Source organism: Diceros bicornis, chromosome 12 (assembly GCF_020826845.1).
Source record: "Diceros bicornis minor isolate mBicDic1 chromosome 12, mDicBic1.mat.cur, whole genome shotgun sequence".
In the NCBI taxonomy this organism is placed as follows: Eukaryota; Metazoa; Chordata; class Mammalia; order Perissodactyla; family Rhinocerotidae; genus Diceros; species Diceros bicornis.
This window is the reverse complement of record NC_080751.1, coordinates 24,483,263-24,506,717: the sequence shown is the minus strand read 5'-3', so window position 1 is coordinate 24,506,717 and position 23,455 is coordinate 24,483,263. Positions and strand designations below refer to the sequence as shown.

General features: G+C 34.0%; 1 protein-coding gene across 4 annotated transcripts in view; it reads left to right on the top strand.

Moving 5' to 3' along the window:
- The window catches only part of EHBP1 (EH domain binding protein 1), a 350,507-nt gene that overhangs the window by 317,479 nt on the left and 9,573 nt on the right, over nt 1–23,455 (top strand). The gene's annotated exons all lie outside the window — the stretch shown is intronic.

Sequence of the window (23,455 nt, the reverse complement as noted above, 5' to 3'; positions counted from 1 at the left end):
TCTTAGGAATTTGCAAATTTTAGTTTTATATAAATCACTGCTTTCATTGTTTTTTCAATTTGTAAGGAGGAAAAGATTTCTCCTTTATAACCTGGGGAAGTACGTTTTTCTTAGTTGGCTTTCTGCTTTTTAGTTTTTAGTTGGCCTAAAAACAATAAATGTTATTTGTATACTTAAAGTTTTAAAAATTATAACTGGATTGCAAAATTGTTGAAGTAATAAAACAAATAAAAATATGAAAGTTTAGACTGGAAAGATTGATTTGGTTTAGCCAATTGCATATTCAGATAATATCCTATATTACCATTATATGAAATTCTATGAGAGCTAATTTTAAAATAGTATTGACTTGTAAAACCCATTAAAACTAAAAAATTAATTTCCTCTGTGTAAATTTTGTATAAATACATGGTAAGGTGGCATTTGAAGTTCAAATAGCTTAATTGAGTTTGAAGGGGGAAAGGTCATTTAATTGGTCTATTGAAATGTTAACAGAAACAGATATGCCATGGAATAGACTTTAATGGCAGCAGTGTTACGCTAATGTCTGTATTCACTGGCAAAATTGTTAATTAGGCCACTTTGGTAGTTCATTTGTTCTGTATTGATGTGCTTAGTCCAGTAGGGAAATCAATTTTATAGAAGAAATTTACATGACTAGCTAGAACCCTAAAATGCATGTGTATTTTTTATTCCCAAGAGAATACTATATACAGTAAAACCCAAGTGCTTTTTGAGTTAGAGACCTCTGCTTCTCTTTTGGTTAGTAGAATGTCATCATCATTTTCCATTTTACTTCCTTGATAAAGTTAAAAAGTCTTGTAGGGAACATCTGAATGACTGAGTCTAAGTGAAACTTTTCTTAGCAGAATATTTCCAGAAATTAATGTCATTGTTTAAGGAAAAACTAACTAAGGAAGAAAAAAAGAAGGAGTAGGGTATGGGTGGTATTGCTAATTCTACTCTCTTTAAACTAAGGTGTAAATAGCACATCATTCTGGGTGATGTATTTTGCTGGGTTATCACTGCTGGTTGCATTAACTAGGGAAAACAGCTAAGAAAGAGTATTCCAAAGAATTTTCAGATTTCTTTATTAAGCCTTATATGATTCATTTTTTGTAAGTGGGGACTTTATTATGAAGTTCTATTACTAAATGTTGGTCTTCTGCAATCTATCCATACATAGTGCAATTTGTACTATTCACTTTTAAAAGGATTTGTGGAGTAAGGAATGCTATAAGAATCAACTTTTGAACAAATTCCTGATATTAATTTCTAGTATTATAACAGTTTGTTTTGTATTAATTAGTATCACATAGTTATAAATGTTTGAAGAGTCTTAGAGATCATCTAGTCTAGACCTTTTATTTTACTGATGAAAACACTAGGCCAGAGTAAGAGACTGGCACAGAGCTGTTACTTTCTGACTCCCAGTCCAGCATATTTTCCTTCTCCTAAGCCATGCTATTTGTTATAAAATTCATTAAAAAAAAATCAATAACTAAACGTTATGAGAAAAACAATGTAGATTTTAAAAAGTTTTTTCAAGTATATTGGATAATTTGCTGTAGTGTATATACAGCTAAGTGAATCCCTAATTTGAATCTCCTAGATAAACCAAAAATTCATATTCCACTCTACTTATCTCACGTAGAATAAACCTTTTGTAGTTTAGACTCTGAACATTAGAGAATGTAAAATATTATCTATAATAAAAAATATATATTATAAAAGAATCCAATAGAAAAAAAATAACACATTTTAATGTAGTAAATTGACACTGATTTTGTGATAATGGAGTACGTTTTCTTAGGTTCTAGTGGTTTCAGGTTTTTAAAAATAGATGGCTGTATATTGTTAAAATATTGTTGGAAATAATTACATTAGTCTTGTACCATAAACATTATAGGTTTATTGCAATGTGCTTTAAAATCCTTAGTCGATTATTAACCTATATCTTGATTCTTTTCACTTATTTTTAAACTACGTGTGTACACAGCCCCTATTTAGCTTAGTAGGGTAATAAAAATTCTAGAACATTTCGTTGTACCAGTATGCAAATATGTTTACATAGAAATAAGTCTAGGTTTCCTTGAAGAGGGCAACAGAATTGAAAACTGAGGCCAATAAATAAATGAAAGTTTCTCTAAATCCATTGGATAATAGAGGCAGTGTTAAGGCTAACCATAGTGTTGAACTAAACAGAGGGATTACTCCTGGGTTTTGCATCAGTTGTTTTCTGCCGGGTGGCCTCACTTGTCAAAAAAAAAAAAAAAAAGTTTAACAGGCAAACATTCACATAGGCACATTGAGAAAAGAAGTATGCTTAATTCCATCAAAGCTTTAAAAAAATCAATCATTAATTTATTCTAACTACAATTGTTGGTCATTTCTGAAAAGCATCTGGCCTTTAAGTCATAGGAACCCAAACACAAGTACAATGTGAACACTTGTGAAGAAGCTTCAAATTTAGTATAATGTAGAAAAAGCTATGTTAGTGTGTGTGTAGCCGTGTCTAACTATCCAACTGCATTTGTTTATTCCTAGTGCTTTAACTCAACCTCGTGTTTTGGATTTTGAAGATGTTACAAATGCAAATGTATTGTGCTTTAAAAATTAGAAAATTGTTAATTGGCAGCTTTAAAAAGCCCTGCTTTTTCACATGTCTTTTCATTGTTGTTTAAAAGAGTGATATTTCAGCAATCTTGGCATTACAAATCAAAAATGGTTTCTAATGAAGTTTAAATTCAAGATAGAAAATATATTTTTTAAACGGTTTCAGGAGAGACATACCCTATTTTCCATATGGCTAAGTAATTGTTAAGATATTTGTTTTAAAGCTGGACTTAGACACTCCTGACTGCTCTCTAATTTGATATAGCTAGTCCAAATGATTTTATTCAAGAAACTTTGGTAGGAGAATGCAGCGAAGTAGATAAATAATTTTGCAGCTATACTCATATTGCAAAGTATAGAACTAATTCAGTCATTATTACTGTAGTAACATCCATTTTTTAATAGCTTTAAAGCTAGCAGTAGAACAGCTGAGTGTTGGAATATACTTAAATATTAAGCTTTAAGTTAGTCAAGTTTCATGTTCTAACAGTATATAAATAGGTTCTCACCATAACCACAAAATTATACATAGCAGTTTTTTTAGTGTTTTCTTTTTTTTCAAAGAATGAACTTTTAAATTGTAGGAGAAGGCCTAAGAACAGCCTTAAGGTGTGAAAATTAGAGCTTAAATTAGAAATAAAGAAAAAGTTGCATCATTTTAATTACATGCTCTAATATAATATGAATAGTTAATACATAAAAACTACCCCCCTCATGATGAAATACTACTTAGTTTAGTGGTTTCTTACTGTACAAAGGAAATAAAATGTGATATAACCAAATGTTACTATGTCAGAGGCTTCCTGTAGAAATGATCCATTCTCTTACTGTTAAACTACTTTTACCAGATTGCTCTTATACTGTATTTCACTTGCTGCTGCTATTTAGCTTCCCCTGGGCTTTTAATAATTACAAATTAAGAAAAACTGTAAACACTTCTCATAAATAAGGTTTGAGTCTAAGCAAAATAATAACTAATAATAAAAAAGCACTTTTTTCACAATAGAAAAAAGTACTAATCTGTAATTGAGACATTTATCTCACTTAATGCCATAAAAATATTATTGTAACAAGATGACCATGTTTCTAAAATGTATATTGAAAATAAATCTAAAAATTTATATGCCGTATATAGAATTCATGTGTAAACTTTGTTTAGCCCTGATTTCAGAGGCACTGGTGTCCAAAGTACTATTAGGATACTAGAGATGAGAGGAAAATCACTTAAAACGGCTGGTGAAATATAATGTTTGAAATGGTTCTTTGAGAATGTGCAGATTATGACTTGCATAGGGACTCTTTCCAGCTCTCTGGGAAAATGAGCTGTTGACATTCTTTTGGGTCATCATCCAAGATAGGAGGGCAACCACAAGGATTTAGCAGATAAATTCATCCCCAAAGACCTTTATCCATTTCATTGCAACTTGGAAACATTCATGTTGAATAGTAGCATTAATGTAGCCCATTTAGCTCTTCAAAGTGAGCCTTATGTTTAAAAAAAAAGAAAAGAAAAAGAAGATGATGATGAAGAAAATCAAATGACTAGGGTAATAACTTATTTAAGTCTTCTAAGAGGTGTTTTTTATTTACGTAAATTCTAAAGCACAAACCATTTTTTTTCCTTTATACTATTTTCAAAAATAGAATTGAGTTCTATTATGGGGAGCATTGAGCTTTTGAATTTTAACTAACTGAATCAGTCCTGCATGTTGCTTCTTAGTCGTTTATGACAAAGAGCAGAAAATAAATTAATGTTTTAAATGTTGTGTTCTGAAATGAGTGGCAACATTTTTAAAAGATTGAAAATTATGTCATTTAGGTTCTGTTTCTGACTCTCTTTGGACTTCATGATTCAGGCAAAAGAGAAAGGCAAAGCTGTGATAATTGCATTGAGGGTATGCACTAAGATTCACACACATGTCCTTTCTTATAAATGGTGAAAAAAAACTTTTTGACTCAAACTGAAATGATACTATATAGGGCTGAATGTGCAGGAAAGGTTCCCACAATGCATTGTGCAAACCTAGAGCTAACAAATACCCTGCTGCTTTGAAACCGCCCCCCCAAAGACAAAAGCACAATGAAATAGAAAGCTTACCACCGGTAGCTTTCAAAACGACAAACTAGGCAAACTATACATCTCCACCACTCCAATTTTGTCAGAATGCTAATGAGCTTGCTCTGATCTTTACTCGGCTTCCCGTGTTTTCTACATCTTCAAGGACCACATGGCGCTAGCAAAATAAAGACAACTAAATGAGAATTTCGAATGCTTTTTGTGTTAGGACCTGGTGCTTTTCAGTGGACGCACTCGTTGAATATTCTCAACTTAAAAGAGTACAACAGGGGGTTGGGTATGAACTTTTTAACAGGAGGAAATTTGTACAAAAGTAAATTAGTGAGATGAGGAAAATATGAGAAAAATTTCTTATTAACTTGCACTCCATAATATCAATGACACCTTCAGCCCCACTCATACTCTTCTAACACGAGATGCTGATAAAAGATGAATGATTCTGTGTTGTTCACAGTGAATGTTTAGTGGTTTTTTAATAGCAGCATTCTACATAAAAGGCACCAGGAAGTACTCCGCATTAGCAGTTGAGATCACTAGTTAATAGGATGATGTCTTTTAGCTTTTGTCACAAGATTATTAGAAAGGATGGGTTTCTGTTCTCATCGTTGCATAGTTTGGAGTGCCTGTTGAGTACAAGTGCTAAAATACAGGTTTCTCAGTATTGTTTCACATGTAAAGCAGAAAGCCTTTTAATGCAACACCTTTTTCCTTTTTTACCAGGTGATTTTGTTATTGATCTCTAATCTGCCCCTTTAGCTGTATTAAATGCTTGAAGTGTTCTGCTTTTCGCTGTAGCCTTGTTGCTAGCTATTTGTGTCTATAAATTTATTAACATTAAAACAGGGTCTATGTAGACCATTTGATTCAATGATTTAGAAAATGGCAGATTGTATAGTTTTTATAGTTTAGAGTATAGATAACAACATAAAGTTAAGATTGCCTGAGTAAATACTGTAAAAATAGGTTCTTTGATTAAAAAAACATGTTTTTGTAAGATTTAAATTATATATTTGTAAGGAACATATTTTTCATTAGCTCTATCTCTTCTTTCTAGCAGTCACTGTATATTTACTAAGAGGTTAGGAGTAGTCAACTTCATCTCTCACCATACCCACATCTAGAGGGGAAAATGACAACCAAAACTTGGGTACATTTTTGTATATAAAGATATTTGAACTTAGAGTTAAATTGATTCTGTACAACTAATAAATAACCAGGAAAGGAAGGAAAAGAAGTTTGATACAATAACACTTTTCAGGTTTTGTGTGCAGAAAATTTTTGGCAATGTTTCTCACATTTAACATATATTTGTAATATTTCTATATACTATTCTTTAAATTTTCTCTTAGCCTGAAAAATTATATTTTTGTACACTGAATTTTGTTCACATGCCTAAGATATATACGTCTAACAAAATGCAGGAGGAAAAAACCCTATAGCAATGGGACTAACTTGGACAACCATAGTTAATAAAGTTGGCAAAAAATAGTAACTATCTTCCAAACATCATAGCAGAGGTTTTTTCTATCTAGTTATTCTATATTCTCTATCATTTAGTGTGATATTTCTATGCTTTTGACAAGTGTGGATGAGAATTACTATTCATGGAATAAAATGTCTCCATTTTATAGAGGTTCTTTTTTAATCGACGTAATATGTCTATTTTCATACAAATTACAATGAGAAAAGAGACCTTGTCATTGAAAAATATACATTAAACTAAGCAAGATATCTATTTTTTCATTTTAGTTACAAAACTAAAAAAAAATTAAGAACTGTTGATTTCTCGTTAATGAAATTTTTTCCTAACATTATATGACATACCATGGTAAAATAGAAAATGAAGTTTTTAGCTTATTGAAGTAGAATGTTTTCGTTTGATCACTATAGACATAAAATATGAAATGGACAGACAAGATTATAATATTGTCTCTGCAAAGAAACTTTTCATGAATAGAAACAAAATAAGTAAGGGAGTTTGATGCTATAAATTAAATAAAATGATCTCTAAGGTTCTGAAATAGTATAGACTTAGCCTGTTGTTCCCCACTTCTACTGACAATTCATAGGGCATTGAATCTGTGTCATAAAAAAGAAGCCAGTAAAAAAAAATTAACATTTTATATCTGAAAATTTTCTACAAAGTGAGTGCTGAACACAATTTCCAGAGGCAATGAGCCACATCCTTTGATAGACTCTAAGAGTTGATAGAATCCATTCCTTTTTGGAAGTAAAATGCTAACATACTTCTGGTAAATGTGGTGTTATAGGTCTGTTTTGTGTGTCTGTGATTTTAGTTACTTTATGTCACCTAACTCTAAGAATGAAAAGTAATATAAAATCGTTTTCTAATTGCAAGAAGTGATACAAATTCATGCAATTACATTCTAATCCAATATTAGGAAAAATAAAAAGCATAAAAGAACATGTCAAACAATTGATTCTATCACATCCTTGATTAGCAGAATCATAGCCAGGTGGAAGAACCGTGAGCCAAGGCCCAGCTCTCCAAGGTCTCCATGTGAACCTTCTCTCTTGTGCTCCTGTCCATTACGTACCAAAGCCCATCTGTCTTCCATTGCTGTTAGCATAATTACAGGAGAGGCTTTTCTTCCATACTTAATCCTCAGTATACCTTCATCTGAAAACATGGGCTCAGCCCTTCCAGCGGTGAGTTGGGACCCTGGCTGGGAGAATGATAGCCAGAATCCCATTCTAGTGTTTGCTGTATTCACTCCTGCTTACTGGCTCAGCTTCATAGCTGTGAGCCTCAGTTCCCACTTTAATAGAATGAGGACACCATAGCTTTAAAAATAAAAATTGGAGGAAAAAACTAACTATAATTCCCATAAAGGATGAAATTCATTTATTCTTTTATGTCTTGTGATTTTCATTCATTCAGCAAATATTTTTGGAGCCCTGTTATGCCGAAGGCAGCATCCACTGAGTGTAGAAACTTAACGCTGGTTAGTGAATATAATTAGTTCAAATTTTCTCACACTGAGTCAAAGTTGATATGGTGTGGCAGCTAAGAGAATTGTGAGAATTAAATTAGGCACCTTATATCAAGCATTTGCATATACAGGATTCAGTAAATGTCAGCTATTATTATTTATATGATCTCTTTAATACTTAAATTTGTCAAGGTCTCCTTTGAAATAAAAAAAATACCAAAAAATGAAAAAACTAATGTGTTAGGAATGTTGCGTATCACCATGGAGCATTAAATAAAATATCTATAATAAATTAATATTGTTCTCTTTGCACATTTATACATTTTATTTATTATTGTATATTACAGATATTTATACTAGAATAGGCTTTTTTGTGTGTGTGTGTGAGGAAGATCAGCCCTGAGCTAACATTCGTGCTAATCCTCCTCTTTGTGCTGAGGAAGACCAGCTCTGAGCTAACATCTATTGCCAATCCTCCTCCTTTTTTTTCCCCCAAAGCCCCAGTAGATAGTTGTATGTCATCGTTGCACATCCTTCTAGTTGCTGTATGTGGGACGTGGCCTCAGCATGGCCGGAGAAGCGGTGTGTCGGTGCGCACCCGGGATCCGAACCCGGGCCACCAGTAGTGGAGCGCACGCACTTAACTGCTAAGCCACAGGGCCGGCCCTAGAATAGGCTTTTGATTATTGAAAATAATCAATAATGAATAGAAATACAGTGTAAAGAAAATAGTGAAGTTTGTTTTAAAAGGAGAGTTTATGTTTTAAAGTGCTTATAGTGCTTTTTCTCTTTACTCTTTTACACCTTCAATTTTATAAATTGGTAATATTCCTAAATTATTTTCTCTCTATAGTTTTTTCTTTCTGTAGTTACACGGGAACTTAAAACTACTGTCATACTTTCAGAATTTCTTTACTTTCAGAATTTGTTCAGCTAATTCAAACATCTTTATTATTTGTTTCTATCTGCATTTCGTTATTTGGATTATTTAAAGAAGGAAAATATATAAATTAGATCTAAAAGTAGTATCACTCAGCTATTGTTGAATCATTCTAGTTCATGCAATAGATTTGGATCATAGGGTTTCTAGAAAGGAATCTCTCTGATTCAGAATGTAGAGAACCTCCTGAGGTTTTCATTTCTAACGTTTGTTTCTTCTCTCTTTGGCACTCACTGTATGTCCCAGCTTTTTACTATACACAGTCTTAAGGTGACTTTTTCGTTTGCTGACTCATGTTTGTTCATTTACCCAGAAGAACAAATATATATAATTTCTACCAGTATATTTAGGAAGTATTTTTCACTACTAGAAATTTTGAATTAGAAATATAAAATATAATTTTTGAACCTAAGGAATGATCACATCGTCATAATTTTCAATTTGGAACATGTCTATTGCTTAAAGTGAGGTACATCCTTATTCTAGACTGCAATAAAATTTTTTAACACTTAAAAGTAGAAATTCCAGGAAAATGTGTTTTTCTCAGCAACTATCTACGAAACAAAATTTAGGCATTTGAACTGATTTGGCAGCAACATGTTTTTCTTCTGAATGTGAAATTAAATTTGTGTAATGTCATGCCAATGCTAAAATAACATCTTATACATGGAATATCACCCTTTCTTAAAAAAATCTCAGTGACTTATTTGTGAAAAGGCTAAGACAGTGGTTCTCAAACTTTTATCTGCATAAAAAACACCTGACAAGTTTGTTAAAAAATATAAATTCCCAGGCCCTGCCTAAAAGATTCTGATTCAGTGGATCTGGGGTGGGGCTCATATTCTAGGCAATGCTAATACAGGTGATCCACAGACTGCATTTTGAGAAACAAAGGGCTAACATATGTTAAACTCACAGTGTTAAAAGTGCTAAGGGAAGTAGCATAGCGTAGAGATTTAAGAGCATAGACTTGAAAATCAGCAAGATGCCAGCTAGAAGCTGAGTGGTCTGGACAAGTTACTTAACTTCTCTGAGCCTCTATTTCCTCAGCTGTTAATTAAAAAAAAAAAAAAAGTCTAATAAAACCTATTTCAGTAGGTTATTGAGAGTCTAAAATATACTGATACAGATATAGGTAAAATTTATATAAGAGTACTTAGCACAGAGCCTGGCAGAGGGTTAGCATTCAATATGAAAGTAGCTGCTATCATTAGTCATAGTGTAGTTTCATTATTTATTATTGTTTCTACTTTTACCTTAAAATTTTCTTTGGCGTCTAAGTAATACACTCATCCTCCATTCTATCATAACTCTTCTCTTCCCTCAACACACGCAGACACACACACACACACACACACACACACAAACCCACTCATGCTCTCTAAAGAACTGGTTTGGCAATTTGGTGTAAGACTGGAAAGTTGTTGGGTTTTTTTCTTTTTTAACCTTTGGCTTCTCTATAAAAAGTAACTGATAAATGTTTATGTGACCATTTTCGCAACTAAATACACAACTAGGAGAAAGCCTTAGGAATTTTGCTAATCCCTCAATCTTTGTAAGTTTCATTGAATTGACATACTAATTGTATGAGTTTGTGAGGCACATAAAGAAATAAACAATTTAAGCATTATATTTTGAGAAATTTATTTTAGGACATCCATGTAGGAACCAGCTTTGCAAATGCACTTTCTCCTCTTCTGTTTCATCCTGACACTATCATAAGAAGCTTAACCAAGATTTCATAATTAGATTTGACAAAGAGTGACATCAGAAATGGCTAAGCATGTATTAATTGCCTCTTCAGTCCAGAGTCAAAATCAAGGTAGTTTATGGAAGGATGCGAGCTCTCCTCCAACACCTTTCTCCCAGTTTTCCCAAATGGAGATATTTTTCTTAAAATATACAGATGTTAAGGGGCCAGCCCCGTGGCGTAGTGGTTAAGTGCTCGCGCTCCGCTGCTGGCAGCCCAGGTTCGGATCCCGGGCGCGCACTGATGCACCGCTTGTCAGGCCATGCTGTGGCGGCGTCCCACATAAAGTGGAGGAAGATGGGCACGGATGTTAGCTCAGGGCCAGTCTTCCTTGGCAAAAAGAGGAGGATTGGCATGGATGTTAGCTCAGGGCTGATCTTCCCCCCCAAAAAAAAATACAGATGTTAATGTACAGAGACAACTGGATATATCGTAATCCTTACTAGTTCCCTTCATCTGTAGGATAGAACTGTCCAATTGAATAGCCATGAACCTTCCTTTTATTGTTGTACAGGCTTACACAGTTCTGCTTTCAAATTATTATTCATTCTATAGTAGAGACATTGTCAGTTCTTCTTCTAGTAGATTGTAAATTATTATGTCTTTTAGCTACTAGTTATATTTTGAACATTTTTCATAGTCCTCTAGGTGCATTGCATAAGAAAATTAAACATATGTAGTCATTGCATCTGTTCCCTGTTCCCACATCACTTCTAAGCTGGAATGTGAAACCTATTCAGCCACTTAGAGGAGCTATTTCCTCAGGAAAAGTTTACAATATAAGTTAAGGAAAAATCGTTGAGCTGATATCTGTTTTTTTTAATTAAATTAGATATTTTTAAATGCTTAATATTAGTGATTAATTTTTAATGTTTATTGCCGAATAGTTTTTTCTGTAAAGGTTTTCTGTTTTTAATGGGGAGATCTGGATGAATGTTGTGGAGAGAGGAAGATTAATCAACATTGTGTGATTATTTTTATAGTTGTGTAGCCTGAAAGGATAAAGTTTCATTCAAATATGTATGTATAAACAGTTATTTTCCTGAGGGAGTATAGTGAACTTTGCCATCAAAATAAGAGTATATGAATTAATTTTCTCCTCTGTTCTTATACTGGTCACATTGAGTGAGAGATGATATGTAAATTCACAGTACACAGAGTTATGACTTATCTGACTTGTGAGTGTCCTCTGCTTTTACTGACTGGTTATATACTTTACCCTCCCCAAAGTCACCCAACCCCACTCCCCTAGTGCCAGTTCACTCTGAATTAATAGCACCACTTGGTGGCCAAAGCTAGGAATTGTGTAAATCACCACCATTTCTTCCCTACTAGCATATTATTTCTCACTAGATACTTCTGAGCTGGAATTTGATGGAATTTCATAGTTGTATCTGTTGTACTTTCGAAGGATCTAGCTCTGTAAGAAAAGTTAAAAATGTAAATCAAGGAAGATACTTAAGCTTATATAATTTTTTTTATTTAAAAAATAAGTTTATTGTGAATTTCGGTGCTTTCAAAATAGAAAAATAGTCTTGTATTTCAGGTATAAATAACTTGCCACAGAAATAAATTATTAAAGTAGTTATAAATATTTTAATTTCTCATGAGAATAAAATTAGAGGGAGCCAAAATTTACAACTTAATACCATTTGTTTTGACTCCAGTGCTTATTTTGAATCCAAGTAAAAAGTTAAATAAAATTATACTGAGCATTGCAAAATTGTTAGCGTAGACTATGGAGCTATTTCGCTAAATTCTGAAGTATATAATATTAACAGGAACATTATGAGGACTAAACAGACCTAGACTTAACCATGACTTTGGGTGGGAATGTAGGTTAAATGTTTTAGAAGTGATTGCTCTGACCCCTTCTAAGTGAGCTATATAGCTTTGGAGAGAAGGGAGAGGATATACAAGACAACAGAAGGACATATAACTAACTGCTGGAGGTTGGCCCATTGGATTTATGCCAGAATCTGAGAGGAACTATTGGGGTAGCATGACGTTCTTCAGTCTAAGGGGTATCTAAAAATTTATATCATGATAAAAGGAGGAATTGAATATATCCTAGGGATTGGGCCGGCCCCGTGGCTTAGCAGTTAAGTGTGCGCGCTCCGCTGCTGGCGGCCCGGGTTCGGATCCCGGGCGCACACCGACGCACCGCTTCTCCGGCCATGCTGAGGCCGTGTCCCACATACAGCAACTAGAAGGCTGTGCAACTATGACATACAACTATCTACTGGGGCTTTGGGGAAAAATAAATAAATAAATAAAAATTATAAAAAAAAAGAAAAGAAAAAAGAATATATCCTAGGGATTAAGTTGAGGAGAAATCTGAAAATAACTTTATCTTTAGGAATTCTAGATATTTTGGGAGTCATATGTTAGATTTTTATTTTCTCTGATTTTTTTTTTGGGGGGGTGGGGTGTGAGGAAGATTGGTCCTAAGCTAACATCTATACCGGTCTTCCTCTATTTTGTATATGGGATACCACCAAAGCATGGCTTGGTGAGCAACGCATAGGTCCACACCTGAAATTTGAACCTGAGAACCCTGGGCTGCCAAAGCAGAGTGAGCGAACTTAACTACTATGCCACCAGACTGGCCCCTATTTTCTCTGAAGTTTTGACTGAAGGAACTGCTACTAGCAAGAGAACCTTTGGAACAGACTTAACAGAACATGTATAACTTTGGGAAGAGGAGTGTCTCATGGGGGGTTTGCATTTGAGTAGCTCCTTTAAGAAAAGAAAAATGGGAAATGAGTAGTTGATGGGCTTCCATACTTGAGGGGAATAAAAAAGTTAAAATGATGGTAGGATGCATTTTGTTTGATTGGTCTAGTAATATAGATATATAAAGACGTTAGAAATGTCTTGCTCAATGGAGCTAACATCTTAAGACTTGTACCAAGTTGCTCAACATGTTTATGTCTGTGAGTAGGCTTTTCTGGTGCTTGCATAGGCAGTCAAGAAAACTGTGAGATTCTGCCAGGAGGAATCACCATGCCTTGCTCCATCAATAATCCTAGGAATCAGACAGTCAGGGAGGATCCTGAAGCTTGAATAAAGAGTGTACCTCCTTACTGTGTGTGTGTGTGTGTGTGTGTGTGTGTGTGTGTGTGTATTGTATATGTTTGTAGGGGGGTGTGTGTGTGTGTGTATATATATATAGAGAGAGAGAGAATATAGCAATAGAAACCACCATTTTATTACTTACATAGCATTTATTATAGGCCAGTCACTATTCTAAGTGCTTTACATATATTAACTCACTCAATCTTCACAAACCCCTATGAAGTAGTCCTATTATCTCCATTTCACAAATGAGGAAACTGAGGCATAGGGAAATTAAGTAACTTACCCAAGTTCCCATAGCTCTTAAAGAGCAGAGCTGGAACTTGAATGCAACCTGATAATCCAGTGCTAGGCAGAGTATTCTGGTTTGGCTATTTTCATTGAAGGATGCCTCAGACACTCAGATGGAATCAGAGTAGCTTGTAGTTGCCCAAGAAGTGGACAGGTCTATCCCTGGAATCCCCTGTGTCTGGAAGACATTGTACACCAACCTATAATTAAGGATCAAATAGACATATCTGCATAAGAAGAAAGGCTGACTCCCCTTGACATCCCTTGATGTACTACTCTGAGATCATTGTTAAGTCCCAGTGGCCTACATGGGAAGAGTAAACAAAAATCCCCTCTACTAATGGATGAACTAAGTAAACAGAATGATTTTTTTGTTCGTTTATCAGAAGTTTGAAGGTTTGCTTTTTGGTTTTGTTTTTGTTTTTTTTTCTGTTTTGCTTACCAGAACCACTCTGAAGGCTTTGTCAAGATTAGCCTGAATTCTAAATAAAGGGTCTGTTCTGGTAAGACTGGTTACCTATGAGTGTCAAGTAGGGTGGCTAAGAGTGTAGTTCACAAGACAGACTGCCTGGATTTGAGATCTAGTTCCACCACTAACTAGCTCTATTACTTTAGGTAAGTTATATAACATCATTAAATATTTGATGCTATTATCATCATCATCATTATCATTATTATTCCCAGCCTATGAGAAAGTTTTGTCAGTGATCCAATGAGGGAGATATATGGCATAGAGTAGCCTCTTTGAGACACTGTTGTTCCCAAGGATTCAGGAAACAGCACTGTGGACACAAGTCCATCATGAATGTCTCTTGTGTACCCTGGTGAAGAGAATAGCCCCACTGAGAAGGATGAGGGGCATTGGATGAGGTAGTATAGTGCTGAAACTCATACTAGTCACCTGGCCTGGTCTTAAAAAACAACATTCATTGCATTTGATTCAAAGTGTTGTGTAATTGTTGAAGCCCTGTGCAGGTTAGAAGGTTGCTGGAGATGGTTCTACAGTGTCCTGCTTTCATTAGGCTTCTGTTTTGAGAATGAATGTGGCCACAGGCTGGAAGGAGATAGAGACAATTCTCTTCAGCTCTCCATCACTGAGTAAAGATGTCTAAGAAGGTACATAAGGAAGGATATATCCCAATGTTACCTGGTTATCTGAACCCAAACATGATCAAAGAAGGTATAGAATGGAAGAAGACATTATTGTGCTGGTAGTGCATTGAAGGTTGGGGGGTTGAACTCATTCCTTATTGGAAACTGGAGCCTCTGGGGACACACTGGGTATGATTTTTTAAGGACATTTAAAGACTTTAAGCAACACAAGAAGGGGTTACCTAAAAGAGTAGCTGACCGACTGCATCATACATCTTTGGGGAAACTCTTTATTAGAAAGAAGCCTATTTGGAGGACGTCTACCTGGTTTGTTGTTCTATATTTTAAAAATTATATACATTTAATTTTCCACACTCTGAAGAGAGTCTAATCTCATTCTCAGTACTAGCATTTAGTAAATCAGCTATTTCGTCTACATTGCCAATTTCATAAGCTGATTTTCAAGATGCTCTGTTTTTAATATCAAAATCTGTGTAAAAATGATGAAAACTTATTTTCTCCATGAAGCTTTTTGCTTTATAAATATTTGGTTTTTCTTGTTGAGGGCTTTCTTAAAATTATATCAATTTGTACATCAAATTGTCGTTTTCTTTTTTTACTTTATTTTGATAACTAGTGAACTTTTAGATGTGTTCTATTAGTCCATAATTTTCAATCTTAAAATTTCCCTTCTTCATTTTTTGATATTAAGCAGTCTTCCATGATCTACTTTGTTCTTAAATCTCTAAAACCCACTGCAAATAACCCGACTGTCATTACCTTGAGCACAGCCACATTGTTTTGTCACTGATTCACCCACATTTTTCATCTATCTTGCTTATGACATAACTAACTATATTAACAATAGACTCTGTTATGACTAACAAAGATTTAAAATATAATTTGTGTCCATGGAGTTTTTAAATTTACCCATGCCACAGCTATTCCTGATTATGTGTCTGTCTCCACACTAGACTCTGTGCCCTTTGAGGGCAGGGACCACATCTTTGTGTCTCCAGTTCCTGGCTCAGCACATGCCACCATCACCCTGTTCATTACCACCATAGTTAGCAATGTTAGTCTTGGGTACTGTGTGTAAGGACTTTACATGAATTTTCTCATTTAATTCCTCTGACAGCCCTATGACGTAAGGAATATGATTATCCTTATAGAAATGGAGAAACTGAGGTTTAGAGAGATTAATTAGTCTAAGATCAAGGGGCTCAGTTACTTTTTTTTAACCAAACTGGAAAAAAGCCATTTTGGATGCAGATTCAATGTTCATCTCATATGCATCATTTTCAAAACGACAGATCTAACCAGCCACAGAAACTATAGACAGTATACAATTATACATTATGCTTGGCCCTACCAAAATTTATAGTCTTATCCACAGGAGTTTCTCAGAATTAATGTAAATAAACATTCATAAAGGTAGTCTTTAGTTTACAAGAGGTCTTTATTCTAAAGTTCATTTATGAGTCAGGTGCTTTTCCATAAAATACTTAAATTATGGATTGGGTTCCCAGACTACCCTATAAAAAAACTATGTGCACAAATGACCTAAAGAAAAGATGCACCCCTATTCTCCCAATGAGAAGATCTCCCCCAGAAATTTTGACCTACTTAAATATATAAAAGTTTAGAAATATCTCTTGTAATATTTAATTTAATTTAGCTATATATACATATATATTTAAAATTACATATCTTAAAATACATTAATCTAGAAATACTGTTTCTCTCCACTCCCACTTTTCAAGAAATCATTTTATTCAACTCTTCATGTTCATCTTGAGAATTAATGTCTCTGTCACTTCTAGAGCTACTCTTTAAGTCATTTTCATGACATGACTGTAAGAAGGCTCTAGGACAGGGAGGAGGTAGAGAGGAGTGTGCCAGGTGCAGTCCAAACAAAAGGGGCTTCAAGAGAGGGGAGAACTGGCAGGGGAAGCTCTCCATCTGTAAGCGTGGCTCACAATTCAAGTTTTCCCCTTATTGGAAGATGCCTAATTGATTCTCTAAGTAGACAGTAGTCTATTTGGTTGAATGATGCCTATAAAAGTGGCTCACTATATTTTATCCCATTTTAAAAAATATGTTAAATGTACCTTAAAAAATAAATACAATTTCAGAGTTCTGTTCTGAGTGTTTTAACTTTAGCCAGGTGCCTATTTGTAGATAGTCAAGATAGTCATGCATTACCTGAAACGTGGGTCATATTAATACCTTTAAAGGCTCTTAGCACTGAAAAGTTGTGGGTGTAACCCCATCCAATATGTAATTTTGTGTGTGTGTGAGGAGGAGGATCAGCCCTGAGCTAACATCTGCTAATCCTCCTCTTTTTGCTGAGGAAGACTGGCCCTGGGCTAACATCCATGCCCATTTTCCTCCACTTTATACGGGATGCCACCACAGCCTGGCTTGACAAGTGGTGCGTCGGTGTGCGCCCGGGATCCAAACTGGGGAACCCCGGGGCGCTGCAGCAGAGTGGGCGCACTCAAGCGCTTGCGCCACCGGGCTGGCCCCCAATATGTAATTTTTTAAAAACACTAAACTGTAAGTAAATATAAGAATTTTATCAGTTATAATTTTTTCCATGATGACTAATTCCATGGTTTGTAATTTACTTTTTTGTTTTTGCTATCTTAAGTTTGTGTTTAGTTTACCTTTTGAGAAATCTAGCATAACCTTTGTCATAAAAAATTTGGCATAAAACTCTATTAAGGAGTTAGTACAAGAAGACTGCTGTTAATTTCCGACCTTTAGAAGTAGCTTCTTTGTATGTATAAGATTACGGAGGAAGAACTTTGGTTAAATTGTCTATACTTCCTGCTATAAGAAACACATGTATAAGGGACGAATGGATAAAGAAGCTGTGGTATATATACGCAATGGAATACTACTCAGCCTATGGCTGAGAAACAATGAAATCCAGCCATTTGTGACAACATGGATGGACATTGAGGGTATAATGCAAAGTGAAATAAGTCAGAGGGAGAAGGTCAAATACCGTATGATTTCCTTCATTAAGTAGTAGATAATAACAACAATAAACAAACACATAGGGACAGAGATTGGATTGGTGGTTACCAGAGGGGAAGGGGGGAGGGAGGAGGGTGAAAGGGATAATTCGGTACATGTGTGTGGTGATGGGTTGTAATTAGTATTTTGGTGGTGAACATGATGTAATCTATGCAGAAATAGAAGTACAATGATGTACACCTGAAATTTTTACAATGTCATAAACCAATGTTACTGCAATAAACAAAAAATTAAAAATTAAAAAAAAAAAAAAAGAAACACATGTATAGAAGTCTGTCAAAAGTTATCTCTAGAGAGAGGTTGCCCTGAATCTCTCCCCACAGTCTGTTTTATCAAATGGGTAAATAAAAGGTGTGTTTATTTTGAGAGAGTGTGTTAGTTTTTATTTTACTTCAACAAAAAGAGACAAGATTTCCCCCAAAGGGTATATTCTTTTTTTTTTTTTTTTTTTGGTGAGGAAGATTGTCCCTGAGCTAACATCCATGCCAATCTTCCTCTATTTTGTATGTGGAACACCTCCACAGCATGGCTTGATGCGTGGTGTGTAGGTCCATGACCGGAATCCGAACCTGCAAACCCCGGGCCACCAAAGGGGACACAAACTTAACTGCCACCAGGTTGCCCCCCAAAGTGTATATTCTTTTTTTTTTTTTTTTTTTTTTGCTGAGGAAGACTGGCCCTGGGCTAACATCCGTGCCCATCTTCCTCCACTTTATATGGGACGCTGCCACAGCATGGCTTGCCAAGCGGTGCATCGGTGCACACCGGGGATCTGAACCAGCGAACCCCGGGCCACTGCAGTGGAGCGCATGCACTTAACCACTTGCGCCACTGGGCCGACCCCCCAAAGTATATATTCTTAATACTATAACAAATATATCATGCTGAGCAAATAGTTTTAAGACAGTTGCTGCTGAAAACATCAGTAAAGATGATGAGATTCTTTATTTATGTTGATTACTGATTTAGGATATTCTTGGAGTAGAAACATTTATCAGCTATTTGCTTATATAGTAAAATTTGTTTTCATAAATAAAGCTCTATTTCCTAAGTTTAAAATATTTTCTAAAACTGGGGCACTGGAGTTCTGCAATAATGTTGGCTTTGAAGTTCATGTGTCCATGACCCTGCATAACTGCAGTAAATTCATCTTTCTCATCTGTTTAATAAATCTGCTAGATTTTGCTTCCTTTGTTATTAAAATATGTTTCTCCAGTACCAGTTAGTTGGACATGTGTCTCTCTATTCTAATATATTATGTGTTTCAAAGGTCATCATATCTGTGTAATCATACCATCAGAACAGTGTGTAATGGCAACTTTTTTGTTTTTATGTTTGGTTTGGCTTTGCTATGTTGTGTCCTTTAAGGGCCATATGTGATCACTAGTTGGCCATCTCCACTATGGGGCTATGGCAAGATTTCAGCATTTTTTAATGTTTTCATGGTGGAAAATCTTGAATTTGTTTGTATGTACAACAGCCTACATCTTTGTGTTTTCATTCTTTTCCATTGGATTCATCTTCTGCTCAGCTAAAATTGTATTGATCCTTATTTTGCATTTATATAAGAATTCACTATCTAAAAATCATGTCTTTCTAAATAGATAACAAGTTTATGGTGAAAGATTAATCAGGAAAGGTTAATTAGTAGACACTTTTTAAAAATGTGATTCGTAATTTTAGGCTTTTTACATCACTTTTATTTATTTAAAAATTTACATTGAAAACACTGCTTCTGAAAAAATAAATGAAAACTACATACAAATTCCTGGGTTAATGAATGAATTCTTGAATGAAATTAAATGTTAACTTTAAATCAAATTTTTTTTTGGAGGAGGTGAAATATAAAGTGGTCACTATAGTCAATTAATATTAAGTATTTATAGTACATGTAGTGCTGTGTATTCTGCTGCTTTCTATTAAGTGGTTTTTGTTAACTGTGATAGAAAGAATGACATGAAGTCATACTTACATAGTTACTTAATTTTTACAAATCATATTCTAGCTACAATAATTGATCTAAAAAAAACACTGACATTGAGATTGTGATGTCAGAAAAGACATTACGTTCCTGAAGGCAAAATAAAAAACAGAAGTCTTTAAGGAAACAAAGTAGAAAAAAATATTACCAGAGATTGTATTAATTAGTCAGTACTATAAAATGTTAAGGTGACATTTTTTATTGGTAGTATATTTATAATAAACATGAGGCACATTGTTTTAAAATATAGTTTAACAACTCAGCTATGCTTTCACATTTTGGTAACTGTATACTGAACAGTAGTATTATGTCATTTTTTATTTCAAAATGGTCTTTCAATAGTATATGTCTTGAATTTTTCAGTTCATAAAACTGAAAAAAATTTAAGATTTAAAAATGTATCAGTATTGACTCTAAGGTGACAAAAATGTAGTTGTAATTACAAATCAAAGATAATTTTGAAAGAGTGGTAGTTAACCAGGTGAGGTTAAACAAGATAAAATGATTTATGGCCATTTTATAAAATAATGACAGTCTTCATTTTAAGCTACAATGTAAAGTGCTTTATTCTGAGATTATGTATTGTGGCAGAAGCTAAAACTGCCTTTTTTCTAACAGTGCCAGAATACAACCTCTTTTTCTTTTTGCACTAACAAGACTGCTTTACCACCACAGCCCACTCTAAGTAATTAAATCAATCCTTTGTACTTACCGTATTCTCCTCTAGTGACGGTACTAGATCTGATTATATGCTTCATGCATATTCAAAGTACCACACTGACAGCTCTTTAATGAGCTCTTACTTAATCAGTATGAACAATGTTCATCTTGTTCTTTTTTTCCTCATGCATTAGAGCTAGGAACAGTTGGGAAAAATGAAACATCCAGCATTCATTTGAAAAATATATTGTACTTTGAAAAGTGTCTAAGCTGAGGAAGTTGCATTCTGCCCTTTAAAAGTCTGATGGACAAATTGGATTACTAGTATTGGATTAAATAACAAATGGTTAGAGGAGAAATGAGAAAAGCTCACTGTGATCACAGGCTTTAATATTTTTTGTTACTTATAAAGCTAAAGGGGTCTTTAACCAGTTATTAAAGTCAGGATTAATTTGTAATGGTTCAACTTACTGGCTTTTAAAAGCTTTTTAAATTTAAAAAATTTTAAATCCCTAAAAACAATAGTGTAATGATGTATTAGAAGAAAATTTAATTGTTTTATTACTAAGCTAAGTATAGATTTCCATCACTGTGTACTATCTCAGATAGGGAGTTAGTGTTACAGAATTGATTTAACCTCAAATATGTTTTTTCAGTTAATTTATATAATCTATGTAGCAATGTGTAATGTGTCTTTAAATATTTCTTATCATTAGGCTTATTTCCTTTTGAAACATGAGACTCCTGTATTATTAGTCATTTCCTAACAATTAGGGGAGGGGGATCTTTTATTCTTACCTGGAAATCATAGACATGAGTTAAACTGAAAATAACACAGTACCACATCAATATTGTTATTCTCAAGCAAGCAGTCTTCCATTGAAGAAAATGATGCTAATTTAAGAGTAGGCTAGTTGCTTCTAGTATGGCCTGAAAGCCTCAATTATAGGTTAAATTAAACTCAAAACAAAGTTTTAATATGTCTCTATTTTTCGAAGATACTTAGGTTATGAACACAAGAATTAAGTCTTTAATCGGAGAATAAAATTTCATAAAAACTGTGCCTATTAATATTGCACACATGTGTCATTTCACTGATCAAAAAGGCCTTCACCAGGGTACAATTGGCCTTTTTCCAAATTGCAAGCTTTTTCTCAGCTTTTTCTTTTTACTCTTTCTTCTTTTGTTGCTACCCAGGGATTTGTGCCTATCGTAGCCTGTATCACATGATCAGTGTCAAGACATCACATGGTCCAAAGTGAATACAAAACCAGCTACCCTAAAAGAGAGATTAAAAATACTGTAAAACAGTAAAGACTTTTGTTCATAAAAAAGAATCTATCCCAAGTTTGCTTCATACCATAAAGTTTCAGCAGCATTTAATGAAGGCACATATCCTCGCTGTTCTCCCTAATGATGAACAACAGATATCTATTTTACAGGGATGCTCTGAAGTACATGTTCAATCTTTTGCACATGGATCAACTCTTTATATTCTATTTTCATTTTAAAAATTTCCACAAATTTTTATTAATGTGGAAATAGTTAAATAAATGATGGTACATCCATAATTTATGCAAGTATTAAAAAGAACGAGGTTAGATCTTTGAACAGCATGACAAAAGCAAATCACAGGGCAATATATATGATCTTACTTATGTAAAAAAAAAAGAAACCTGTATGTGTCTATAGATAAGGTACATACGTATGTGTGATAGACATAGCTATCTATGTGGTCTGGAAGGAGATATGCTAAACTGTAACAGTACTTACTTCTGGTGGAGAGAGGAGGGGTGGGGAATTGGGGAGGGTTAGATTGGTGAAAGAGGGCTTAACTTTTTACTCAGTTATACCTCTGTACTGTTTGAATTTTTTAAATGGACTGATAATGTGAAAGTTAAAAGAAAATATCTCACTTAAAAAGAAAATAAAACAGGAAATTAGCTGGGATGTTAATTTTTTATTAGATATTTAAGTTAACTGTATGAATTTATACAGAAATTGGACTGAAGTATTAAATAATGGCCTTGCAAAACAATCAGCCAATCATAGGTGAAATCCAGAAAAAAAGTCAAAGAATTGTAAGTTTGACTAGGTACAGTTTGAAGGGAGAGAAAGGAAGAAGGTGAAGAATTAAAATTTTTCTTGAGCATGATTGTGGTCTAATTCTATATGAACAATACCAGTTATATATTATAATCCTTGATATACTGTCCTTTGAGGGGGGTTAGTATAGATGATGAAAGGGATATTAGAGAAAGTGAATTTTAAATGTGCAATCAGTAAATTTATAATCTAAAATTTTAGATCACTCTCTGCTCATATGTTTTCTGATTTACTGAACATTACTATGTTCATTATAATGTGTTTTTTCAGATAGCTATAGGTATTTTTTGTAAGTCATTTATCATGTATTTAAAATAATTTCCAAGTGTTTACCCTATTAGGGATGATGAGTTCCAGAATGGTATATGCACGTATATATCTTTAGTTTACTTTGGGGGAGGAAATAAGAAAAAAAACAGTCGTTACAAGTGGAAGCTTTCACAAAATCTCTGGACTTTTCTGATCTTCCTGCTAGTCTTCTAATTCTCATAATGTTTTTTTTTAATCATGACCATATGTCTGTCAGCACCATGAGTTCCTCATTGAAACATAATAACAAGTCAGCCTCTGAGGAGGATTTAAAAGTTGGAACACTTTTTTTTACTGTACTTAGTGTTAGTATGATCTGTAGAAATGTTCAGGGGAACTGAAATATATACGGTGAATAGTACCAGCTTTGGAAGATTGGCTTATGAATTTTTAAATATTGACTTCTTTTTTCATGCCTTGGACTTTAATCTTATGTTATTATAAATAGTTTGATTTGTACTATTGGGGTAGCTAAAATATGTTTCATGTTAAAAAAAAAGAACATGTGCTAAACTATTATTTGGCTTGTAAAATGTCATATAATAAGAAATAACTT